A 13060-nucleotide genomic window follows, 5' to 3' on the forward strand; every position below is an offset into this window, starting at 1 on the left:
GCAAAGGCATGCCAGCACTTCTCAGAAATAGAGCCAAGATTCCATTCTGGTTAAGATGAGAGGCAGAAACTTCAGTTATTCAGCATTACCGTAAAGCAGAACAAAGGGGGAAAAAAAAAGATGCTGTGTGATTGCAAAAGTGCACGAGAGGCAATGACGATTTCAGTTCCTCAAATAGCTACATTACACAGGATAAAGATAGAGAACTCTGAGATCCCATAGCGAAAGGTATTACTGGTGGGCTGAGTATTCTAATTGCTTTTGTATTGTTGATTTCAAGCCTGAAACTGCTGAAGCTGCATCATTCTCAACATGAGAGAAGATTCCTGTAAAGGAGAGAGGAGCAGAAAGAGTACTGTTCACCTTTCCAGTCATTTTCAATTCTTGCTCCTTAACACTCTTCTATCCTGATGCTATTCTCCCTGGCCCTTTTTCCATTAAGTAAACTGAAAAAGAAAAAAAGAAAAGAAAAAGAAAAAGAAAAAATTACTTAAAACTTTGCAAATAACATGAGTGGAACAGGTTCAAGGCAAAATAAATACCCCAATGGGCTTTCTTTTATTTTTCCCTTATGATTTCTCTTGTGTTGAGTTCACTGAGGTGAAGAGCACAATATTTCAATGATCTCCAGTACTCTTCTGGAGAACAGACAGTATGTTTTATGCAGGTAACAGACCGTAAGTACTCTTTTCAAGAAGAGTGAATAGATGTTTCTGGAAGAGTTTATGCATGTTTTCATTGGGTGCCCTTTCTCTTCTACAGATAGAAGTTGGAAATCTCAGTCCTGCAGAATCCAGGACTGCAAACTGGAAAACTTCTCCTTTCTGCTTCTTCCTACTGGAGGACACTATTGTCCTCCAAATGCTGCTCACTAAAAATTACTTATAGTATAGGATTTGACTTTAAATACCTCCCATGAAAATCCCGATTTATCATGTTCAGCTGTGTTTCCTTCTCTTCACTGCTCTCATTTTATTATTTAACCTGCATTTTCTTGGAGCAGCTTAAACCTATTATGTCAGGTTTTGCCTTTGATATCTAATGAGAATAATAGGTTTCCAATACGCAAGGAAGACAGGCCTGTTGTTGAGCAAGGCCTCAGGGCTGCCCCTGAGAGTACAGACACAGCTATTATCTTCCTTGTGAAGACATTACTGCTCTATAGCTCCAGGAAACATGCAGTAAAATGTTCAATTAAAGTGGATTACATGTTCTTAGCTGGTCAGCTGTAATACCTAGGCTTGAAAACGTATTAGGAGATCCAAAAAAGAATGCTGTTTCCTTATTAACCTCAGAGCTCGGCCCTCTATGCCTGTGGATGTATTTTGCTTTTATATTCCTTTGCAAACTTGCCTGGGAATAATCCAGTTTTACAGAATGGCTGCTTTTACTAAAACATTATATTCTGCCCGAAATCTGGTCTCAATATGTTTACATTACCACAACTTAAGCTGAGTAGAGGTATTTATTTACTTCCAAATTCCTTTCTTACACTTCATTTTTATTAGCTGCATCTAGTTCTTTCATTGCTTGCCAGTACTGCTCCTGCAAATAATCCAAAAGCTTTTGAGGGTGAATTATCCAGGTAGCTCTATTTCCTTTGTTCTTATGCAAATTGCTTCACTTCTGGTACCACATAAGAAAGTCATAAGCTAACTAAACACTACTGCAGCAGATGCCTTTATTTCCTGCTGTGACTATGTGACAATGGTCAGCGTTGCAAATGTACCCTGTTTTGTAGGACTGATTGCTCTCTATTGGCTCCAATAGCTATTATTACTGGAAGGGAAGACCATGGTGACTGTTAGAGGTGAAGAAATAAAGCTCTACTGCAGCAAGTCCCTGAGGGCCTTTCTATTTACTCAAGTTCAGTGTCTTAGGAAGTCATTAGAATGAGCTATCTCAAAAAACAGATCAGCAGAAAAAAACGTATTTAAATGAAAGCCATTGTATTCAGATCTCAGGGCAGGCAGTGTATATAGTATTAATTCATGAATTGCAGCTATTTGTATAATCCCCTTATTCCTTCCTTTCAGCCTGGTGTCATTCCTTCCCTTGCTCCCAGGCACTCAGGACTGGGCAGATCCATTACATTCACCACAAGGCCCAGCAGCAGCCTGCCAGCACATCTCAGCTGTACCCTTCCATAGCCCCAAGCCTTCTAAATGCAACGAGTGTCTGCAGCTCTTGCATCTAGAGTAAATGTTTACAAAAACTGTGCCTCGCTTTGCTTTATCACCACCCAGAAAACCCGTCCTGATTCTGAAGCTAACATGGAATTTCAACTGAATTCTTACCCAATCTCTCTTTTCATCATTTTTAGCAGCAGCAGCAGCAGCAGCAGCAACAACAACAAAACCCTCAAGAGTAAGTATCTTCACACTGAAGTAAATCTATCAGCCAGCGTTGCTGTGTCTCCACATGGAGTGACATACAGAGCTGGCTCCATTTCCTTCTCCTCCAGATTGGAGTCTCAGCTGGATACAGGAAGAATTGAGCTTTCTTAAAATCCCCTCAGCATCCCCTTTATTCCAAAGCTGGCAGCTGCTCCTCTATGAGTACTCACACATTTTAAGGTATCTTTTGAATAGTACAGAAGATTAGGAAAAACAAAACAAACAAACAAACAAAAAAACCCACCAACATAACTAATCCAAGGTCTCTCAAGACACTCATTACAACTTGTTTCAACCAGTGTCTTTTCAAATGGGTGCAACCTTCCATGGTAAACCTGTACCTCAAGGCTAGAGGACAAAACTTGAAAGAGCAGCAAGCATAATCAATTATGCTTAATGGAATGGTGATTACGCATAGCTCAGTGCTGGAGATACAAGTTTACTGAATACTGCGTGTGTAGGAAAGGAGGGGAATACTCTCACGAGAGGAAAATGATTGCAAGAATTTATTTTTAAATTTTGTTTCTATGAGTAAGAATTCTCAAGATGCTTAGAATTATTTTACCCAAGCCCAATGACATGTAATTGAAATATTTTCCTATGTAAATATTTCTCATATCCAAGGATTTCACTCAAACTTCCAGACTTTCTATATATGGGAAAGTGGCAAGTAACTGAATTTTGTACTCTGTAGTGATCAATAGTTGACACAGCCATTTTCTGTTGAGGGGGAATGTATGTTGACCCTCAGTGTTACTGATTAGCATCTTGAAACAAGTGAATTGTGAAAATTAGTAGCATGATCCATAAAGTCAGAAAATGTTACCACACTTAAGAAAAGAATCGACAGCTGTAGAAGAGAATTTCTTCTGCATTCTTCAGCAAAAGTGAGTTTGTCAGAGCTATAAATGTTTGCACTGATGAAACCATGGTAATAGTGTTACATAGACGGCAAAACTCTCTGGTAATGATATGGCTTAGTACAGTTTTCAGTGCTGTGACTTAGACTGAGTTTGTGGAGCTTTGGGTGCCCTGGATTTGTGGAAGATGGAGGAAAAATTTATACTACATTCATAACATTGGTTCAAGCTAATAAAATATCTTTTATGGATCCTGCTTCTTTCCAGGAAAATATATTGGCTCGTGATTCCCAAAGTTGCTATTTTGCTAGAGAATGATGTGATGCTGTCATTGCTGACCTTAATATGAGAGGAGAAATAGAAGACTAAGAAGTTACAGTGCCTGGAAGATGAACCAGGTTTTTTGTGGGCAGAGGTGGTGGGGACATGGGGCACAAACATTCAGAACAGTCTACATTTGCAGAAATTGTGCTGGCATCTCGTTCAGTAAGGAGTTCATTATAATTCTACAATGTGATGTTATTGTAGCATTAGTTAACTACTGAAGTTTCTCTTACCATGAATTATCACATCATCAAGCCATTAGTATTAGTTAATGGAAACCAAGCAGCAACACAAGCTATGGTAACATTTCCTGGAAAACACATTCAGTATTTCCAGAAGGCATCCTAAACTACTCGTTTAACTGCTTTGCATTCCAGGAAAGTAACGCGACAAACAATAAACCCTTGTAAATGTTCTTTAATAGCTATCATTTCAGAATTCGGGGAAGAAAAAAAATAATAAAGAAAATAGTCTTAGTAGATGAGCTCTGCTCTTGAGCTGAGTACGACTGGAAAGTATGAGATCCCTTAGAGCCCCAGAGGACTTCCGTCATTGCAAGCCACGTAGATGAAAGGTGGAACACTGGAGATATGCAGAAGAGACTCTCACTGGGAAGTCTGGAATTGCAGCATCTCTTTCTGTTGCTCATTTTTAAGAGACGGACCTTTAAGTTTTATAAACACCGAGCAGTTTCTAATTGCTATCCAGCACCTGGTGTTTCAAGACGCTGTCTGAAGGACCACAGGAGAGTAAGTGAGTAATAGGTGAATACACTGATACTGGGAACAAAGTGAACAGGTAAGACGGTGGGTCGTGGACTGCCACAGATATTAGGTTTCCTGACAAATGAAAATATTCTCACAAACACAGAACCATGAGAAAGGGGAATGGAAGACTAGAAATATTAGGCTGAAGGTCTTTGTAGGTCCTTAATGTCTCATGGAAGATGAACACACAGGGATGAGGAACTGGAAATGATTGAGATACAGGTATCAGGAATAACTGGTGTATCATGAGTTTCTCAAGGTAGTTGGTCACCCCTGACACATTTATATAATGAAAACCTTTAAAGATTTAAGTAGACCATTTGGCTTCCCCTTGGAAATAAATTTTACATGAATGCTATGAGCTCTCCTAAGACAAAAGCATCCCAGCATAAGAGTCAGACTTCCCCTCCCTTTCTCCCTTAGTAGAATACTTTGGAGAGTATTTAGGAAGATCTGTTTAGAGTGCTGGTCTGGTGTGGTCTGGAAGAGAGAAATTTGCAGAGGAATGGGTAGATGGATGGTTGGACTGACAGACGGACAGACGGATGGATGGATGGATGGTTGGATGGTTGGATGGATGGATGGATGGATGGATGGATGGATGGATGGATGGATATTCGTCCTATTTCAGTTGAGTAGCCCTGATTCTTTTGTTTGTCATAAAATTAAAGTCAGGATAGGAGATTCTGTCAGTCCATATCTATAGAGACTGAAACTGAGTAGAGTCTTTAGATAGTGTAACTGTCCCTTATAGTTCCCAGAGACTACAATATAGGCTAATACCTAGGGAAGCCTCCAGTTACATGAGATATTAAAGCCTTGCTTACTGAAAGCATCATCATTATTACTCTGTAACATATGGTTCAAGCTTTCTAGATAGATTGCTGCAAAAAGGAGACTTGGCCCTGAAAAATGCTTCTGCATATCAGAGATTCCTGGGGAAAGAACGAAGAGAAGTCAACACTGCCCTAGTTCTCCTGCCCTAGTTATTGCCACTTGAAGCTGTGGTGGAGCATGGTGTCTAGACATTCTGAGGACTTTAAATCCTGGGAGAGTAATGAATGCTAGTCAAAAAGTGTGGATGAGGCAGAAAGTAGATAACAAGGTTATGAGTTTGATGCCAAAACAACAACTTGCACTCATAAAATGGGAGGTTGCTTTAAAAAGGATAGTTGTTACACACCCACTGTGATACAGGAGAGTGATAAAGTCTTATCTGGAGTGGCAGCAAGAATTCAAATTCCTAGCAAGAGCATGCTGACATTGAAATAATTGAAGTTAGGGATGTGGACAGTCTGAACTGAAGCAAGCTGGGACCTCTAAATTAAAAAAGAATCTCAGCTGTCATCCGCACTTGAAAGAGGACAGGTGATAGCCTTTATGGAGGGCCAACAGAACATCATCCCAAAGACAAAAGATGATGCAACAGCAGTCTTTCATCCTGATCAGCCAGGAAATGATTGCAAAAATGCAACACCAACAGAAATAGTTCAAGACAAGATTCAGCAACCTGCACTGAACAGAGCAGGAGATGGTTTGCAAAAATAGTGTTCAGAGAAGGTACTGCAGTGGAGTCTGCACGGTCCCACCATTTCAATAAAGATTCCCTTTGCTTTCAAAATTGAGTGTTCTCACAATGTCAGCTCATGAGTTTTATAGAGTGAAATAGATCTGTTTCTGATTTCTGATGCATCTCTAAGCAAGACCTTTGCCTTCTCCCCTCATCGCATTTTGTCCATCTTTCTTGCACAGCTTGCAAGCTCCCTGGGCTCGGATTGTCTGTCCCTATACAACCAATGATGCCCTTGTAAAAACTGTTTGCAAATCTCCTACAATCAGTGAGCACAGTACAGAACGATGCATGGACAAAGTTGCGCTCCTTGCAAGGAGCTTATGCTAAGCTCTGTAGTTAAGACATATGGGGCCTTATTCATGGCTTAGAGAAGTCAGTGGAAACACTGTCCTGTAGGCTGGATGTGAAAATGGTGATGAAGCAGATGTTATTTCAAGAAATCAGTTTTTCTATTTGGGGCTTTTGGCTTTTTGAGGATTCAGGGAAGAACAGTGTTTCTAAAAGGCAAAAATGAAGGAGGAAAATTAATAAAGTAGAATAAAATGTGTGTCAGTGTTGTAAATGGGTTTAACATGAGATCTGAAAAAAAAAATCACAAATGGTACAGATGAAATTTGAGTTATTGCTTCCTTTTTTTAAAACTTTGTCTTTAAAGAATCTGCCCAAAATATAATTGAAGACTCTCCTCTTGTTTATACTGAGATGTAAATTATCTTTCAGAATAGAGGATATTAAACAATGTAAGAAATACAGAACCTGACTCCAGACAATTTAATTTTAGAAGATTATAAGAAATAATTAAAATATTGGAATAAGATGGAAGGTACTTTTTCATCAGCAGTCTACAATAGATAGAAATGCCAGTATGCTTATGGAGGGAATAGCTGGCAGGGCTGCTCCATGCAGATATTCAGTAGATTTGTTTGTGTGACAGTTTGCCTGTTAGCAGGAAAATATTGATTCCTTTGGCTTTGCAAATCAGTGCCCTTAAGTGCTCTGGCAAGAAATTCATAATGGCAATATAAAAATGAAGTTCTCAAGGAACAAATCTGGCCCTAAATATTTGCTGGGCAGAGGAAACATTTTTCTTTCTCACAAAGTTCAAGCTCCCAGTTTTCTGTCTTGCAAGGTATATAGTAAAGGCCTAGAAAATAAAACATACAGTTAGCATGGTCTGTTGTAACCCAGACAATTATAGGCATAACAACAATGAATTTTTAAACAGTTAGGTAATATATAATAAATAAAAGATGAACAGGAAAGCACTCTCTGCTACTCCTCTAATGCATCTGGAGAGTAATTAACATTTTTTCCTCCTTTAAGAATGTGATGTATTATACCCTGGCAAAGGAGGAGGCTGGGCGTGCATTTCCAATGAGGATTTTCTGGGGTCAGACTCTAAGGGAGCAGACCCGCCATCCATCCAGATGGAGAACCACGTATATTTGGCATCCCATCACTGCAAGCTCTGGGAAATGGCATAATTAAGGCTCCATGGTGAGCAATGTCCCATTAGGAAGCCCTTACAAGAGGGCAGGGTGAACAAGGGAGAGTGAGCCTAAGCAAGGTCTTCTGAGGTGAGGCAGTGGCAGACTGCTGAGTCATTACATATCTTCTCCAGTGGGAATGAGAAGAGTTCTTCAAGGATACATTGCCAAAGCCAAGTTCAATGGAAACCCTTGAGGCTACTTTTAAAGAAGGATGTTTGCCAATGCAGGAAATGCATTGTCTTTGGCATTTACAATAAATGGAAGAGAAATTCCGTGCCTTGAGGTGTATTGCAAAATCAATTGCTGCTGGGAAGTTTTGGAGAATGGAAATGTTGCCAAGGGACAACTTTTAGGACAGTATTAAATTTACACTAATTTATTTGTTTCTTACATGTTCTCACTGACTGGTTTGCTTTTAGGACAATTCTAAGGCATACTGGAGTTTAAGTTGGGCCACTACAATTCATGCAGATAAAAAACGTACTGCATTAGATTCAAAAGAAAGCACAAATTGGAAAAAACTCTAGGAAATATTTTGTAGCTGATACCCTTGAAAAACTAGTTATAAACGAATAGATTATTTGATGAGTGTTTTATGAAGTCTTTATGTTTTTTATGGTAAACGCAGAAAATACAAACTTTTTAGAATGAAGAACTTTACACTGATGTAGTCACATATAGGAAATCCTGAGACTGATGTTTTGTACTAGTGGTGTGAATTTCTGTGTCCCTCTGATCCAAGGTTCCTCGCTCTCCTGTCTAAATCAGAAATCCTTGTATGTCATTTCATTTGTACGTAAAGAAATGAAGCCACAACCAGACACTTCTTTGGCTGATTAATTCCTGAAAACATCTGTTGGAGCCAGTCTATTATTAGACATGAACTTCTGACATGATTTGCAGACACAGCTGTACACAGAGATTAACCTCTCTTCAATAAGCACAGTCCCGGTTTGCATCCTGAGCAAGATAGCATGACCCAGATGCCCAGCTGCAACTGAGCAGCAGTATGCAGTGCAACTCCAAACAGGCTCAGCTCCCTGTGTGCCAGTCCTGTCCTGCAGCAGAAGTTAGAACAAATCACGCCAGCTGCCAACAGAGTGAGGTCCCAGCTATGATCCCTCCATTTAGTTGGGGTTTGGAAGTAGTCAGCAGGAAAGAAGGAGTTGGAGAAGGTATAAAATCAGGTTTGAGCTCCTGGGATATGTCCCCTTTGCTGCCTACGTGCACACTGCAGTCTCACTATGTTTTCATTACACAGCTGAAGCAGTAGGTCTGTTTGGTTTATAACAATGCAGATGAATGCAAGATAAAGTCTAATGTAGACAGGGCCCTTGCAAAATGCAGCATCAGAGCATTCCTGTGTCTGCACATGAGGTATGCCTGTTTTTCTGTCTGTGCTGTTTTTTCCTGATGTTTGTTGTACAATTAAAGCAAATATATAGATATTGTCTTCTATATTTTGATCCTAAAACTGGATGTGGTGGTTTAACCCGGCAGGTGGCTAAGTACCACACAGTCATTCACTTCCTCTCAATATTTCCAGTGGGAATATTCACCCCCCCCCCCTCCGCAGTGGGGAGGGGGAAAGAATGGGAAAAAAAAACAAAGTAGAACTCCTGTGTTGAGATAAAAATATTTACCAAGGTAGAGAAAAGGAAAAGTATAATAGCTATGACTAATATATGCATGAATGTATATAACAAGTGGCGCACAGACAATTGCTCACCTAGCCCCTGAGCAGCAAAAGAGTGAGACGAACTCCCAGCCCCTTCAAAACACATTCCACATCATACCCTATGGTATAGAATATGCTTTTGACCAGTTTAAGTCAGCTGTCCTGGTTCTGTTCCCTCCCAGATCCTTGTGCCCTTAGCTGTAAATGGCCTTGGCTCTGTGCACAACTGCTTAGAAGAAACTATAAACATTGGTCTGTTATCAACAGTGTTTTCTTCCTCAAACTGAAACATAGCATCATGCCAGGCACTCTGAAGAAAACAATCCCATCCCTGTTGAAACTAAGACACTGGGTTTTCAAGATTATCCTTCCATATCTAGCTCTGCATATCCAACCTATGTATAAACACGTTCCCAAGAACACTGGTACGTCACAAAATTCATCCAATAAATCTATATTGAATACATCGCATAAACATTTCTGGCAGTGAAAAAACTAACTGATGCACTTTAAGAAGTCTCAGATTACTCAGTACCCATTTATGGTGTTTACTACTGCTTTTAAAAATCAATCCCTAATCGTGTCTAAGTGACACAGAGGAAATCTGTGGCCATGGAGTCTCCAGTGGCTCTCCCACAAAGCCTTTCTACCACTTTCTTCCCTCCTGCCTCTCAGCTCCTCTGCTGTGCTGAAATGGTGGTTTTGTCTCTGGCTGATTTTCTCATTTAAGCATAGCAAGTGCAGCACTCTAAAAAATGAAAAGCAGGTGAAGTTCAGTCGTGTTTTGCATTATGCTGTTGTTTGTAATAGAATAACCCCTCTCCAAACAGCTTTTGTTAGACTGTATATATTTCTTTATGTTTTAAAATTATTTCCTAATTTAAACTCTATGCACAAATTGGATTGTAACTGAAAATAAAATAATTAACATACAATAACTGTCATCCTTACTATCACAGTGTCCCCTGGCACCAGTGAGAGCACAAGCAAGGAGGTCTGGCATTCTAAAAATCTTTTTATTTCCCAATGAAGAAAGGTATTTAGGCTATAATTAAATTTAGAATAGCCTACAAAGGACTCCAGAGGCCACACTTACTCTTCATGTACATAGGTCCGCTCTCATTGACTAAAGTCTGCACTTAGATCACAGATTCATTGATTTGCAGCTTTGATCTGAGTCTGCAATGCCTTTTATTAGGAAGCAGCTTATTTTCAGTAAGTTTCATTTGCTAATTGTTGCAGATACCTTCTCCTTTGAAGACCTTCCTGAAAAGCACTCATGATATGATCACTTCCTGGAAAACCATCAGTTGTTATCTCTTTGAAACCTTTGAAACATTCACTGTAGTTTTAGGCAAGTTGGCATACAGAAAATTATTTCCAGATTTCCAATAATTTTTTCATAACTACATATTTCCCAATTAATTATCTAGGCTAATAGGAGGAATTTAAATTTTCCAGTTCCTTGTGAGCAACACTGGCAGTCCTTTCCCTGTCGTATCAGATCACTTCCTCCTGTGATTTAACCAAATTCAGAAGTGATGCACAAGTCTGTGGTAAATTCTGTTTGATCTGTTTGTATTCAGATGTATTTCCCAAAGGCTCCTTTCCAAATACTTGCAGACTCTCCTGGAAGTACTTAACTGCAATCTGCAATCTACGAAGAATAAAGCAGGTCTTACAGAATGGTAAAATACGGAGGTAAGGAGGAAGTCTCCCCCAATAGCAAGTGGATCAAAAAAAGATTCTGATGTCAAATTCCATTTCTAATGGCAATTTCATTTGCAAACTTGATCATATAACTGTCGGGGTTGGAAGGGAGCTCAGGAGATCATTGAGTCCAGCCTCCCCTACAGCCAGTTCCCTGTAGTAGATTGCACAGGAAAGTATCCAGGCAGGTTCTGAGTATCTCCAGAGAAGGAAGCTCCACCACCTCTCTGGGCAGCCTATTCCAGTTCTTCATCACTCTCACAGTAAGAGAGTTAAGAAGTTTTTCCTTATGTTGATATGTAACTTCCTGTGCTTTAGTTTGTGCCCATTGCCCCTTGTCCTGTCACTGCACTGAAAAGAGCCTGGCCCATCTATATGACTCCTACCTTTAGATATTTATAACAGTGTTGTGATCTGCTCTCAGTCTTCTCCAGACTAAATAGGTCCAGACCTCAGATCCCTATTTCACTGTATATCCAGTAAGACCATAAAAAATGTTGTATTAGGCCAAACCAGGAGTCTGTCCATCTATGCTTGTATCCTATGACCAGCATTTAACAGTAATAGTAACGGGAGGACAAAACACCAGAAGAACACAAATGTAAAATGAGGACTTTCATGACCTGAAGTGGATTGACATCTTATGTTTTGTAACCGTGGTTGGAGTTTTCATCTGTGAGCATGTTTAATTGCTTTCTTAACTAATTTATACTCTTGGCTTCTGCAACACCCTGTGGCAATAAGCTCTGCTGTTTAATTATGAGCTGTGTGGAAAATTCTGATACACTTTCCTTTTAAAACCTTCGCTTGACAATTTCATTTAAAAGCCACTCCTTTTGCAATATGAGAAATAACAAAGAACCTTTCCTTATTCTTCCTTTCAGTAACATCCAGGATTTAAGAAATCAGTCATACCCCATCATTTTCTTCATGGATGGGAATTAGTTACGTGGTTTCTCATTGTACAAATGTTCCACAACAGCAGGCCTCTCTGTTGCACTTTCTAGCACTTTTGCTTACACTTTTCTGCTTCCAGAGAAGACAAGACTAAAGCAACAAAGTTGAGGTGCATCACCACTTTATTTATTTAACTAAACCACACTTTGTTTTCTATTTGTCTTTTTTTTCTGTTCACTTTTCTTTCCTTCTTTTCAATTATTTTGCTAGCAACTTCCAGCACCCTGTATGACTACTCCTGAACTATTTTCATGGAGCAGTGCACACTGACCCAAAGATCTCATTCCCTGAATGACAGGATCCAATGCAAAGTTCATCACTTTGTATATAGGCAGGATTTTTTTTGCATGTGCATCAGATTTCCATCTGATCAAAAGATAATTTCACCCACTGTTTTATTGCCCATCACTCAGCATCATGCCCTTCTCCTCCAAATCTTCGTAGTCAATTTCAGTTTTCATTACCCCTCAGCAAAAGTTTCACTTTTCTTCCTTGTTCTTCTCTCTAGATAATTTGTAAATACATTGCAGAGACCACAAGTTCCAGCACAGATCTCAGTGATAGTCCCTTGCAGCATTTTGAGGACTAAGCATTTATACTCTGATTCGTCTCCTGTCTTTTAGTCACCTATCAACCCATGAGAAGAACTCAATCCTTCTACCTTCTTTCTATGTGTATTTTTGGGGAGGGAAATTTTTAAGTGTGTTTTGTAAATGAGAGCTCATCACAGAGTCCTTGATTCTTATTGACTTTAATGCTTATTTGCACCACAGTGGGGTTATAATAAGGAAATTCCTAAGATACAAGAAATCTAACGTTTTTTAGTCTTCATACTGATGTTCGTTAACTCCAGAAGTGCTAATTTATATGGAATGTGGTACTTTTAAGATGGATTAGCCTTGTTTCATGTGTTACATACACGTGGATGTGTATGTCTCTAGTAATACGTGCATGGATCTCAAAATGTTTCCCATTCCAAACAGTTTTTGAAACTCTTGGCTTCTTTCAAACAAATTTGCTAGAAGAAGAAAGGCTTAGAAAAAGAAATCAAAACAAACAGGAAAGGACACAAGAACAAAGGAGGGCTGCTAAAGTGTTGAGATCTCGTAGTGCTGCCACTAGAGAGCAAGTTTAACATGAAAACATGTTGGAGAACCTTGGCAGACATCAGAGATTGAGAGAAATAGAGGAAGAAGGATAGGAGGAACAGATGGTATGAAAGCTTCAGCTGTAGGGAAAACCTTCAGTCAGATCTTATGATAGATTAGACTCTAGAGAATCCAAGTATCACTCCCAAAAGGCTTC

This window comes from Centrocercus urophasianus, unplaced genomic scaffold (assembly GCF_019232065.1).
Source record: "Centrocercus urophasianus isolate 14NV4802_14NV808 unplaced genomic scaffold, USGS_Curo_1.0 seq_12, whole genome shotgun sequence".
Lineage (NCBI taxonomy): Eukaryota > Metazoa > Chordata > Aves > Galliformes > Phasianidae > Centrocercus > Centrocercus urophasianus.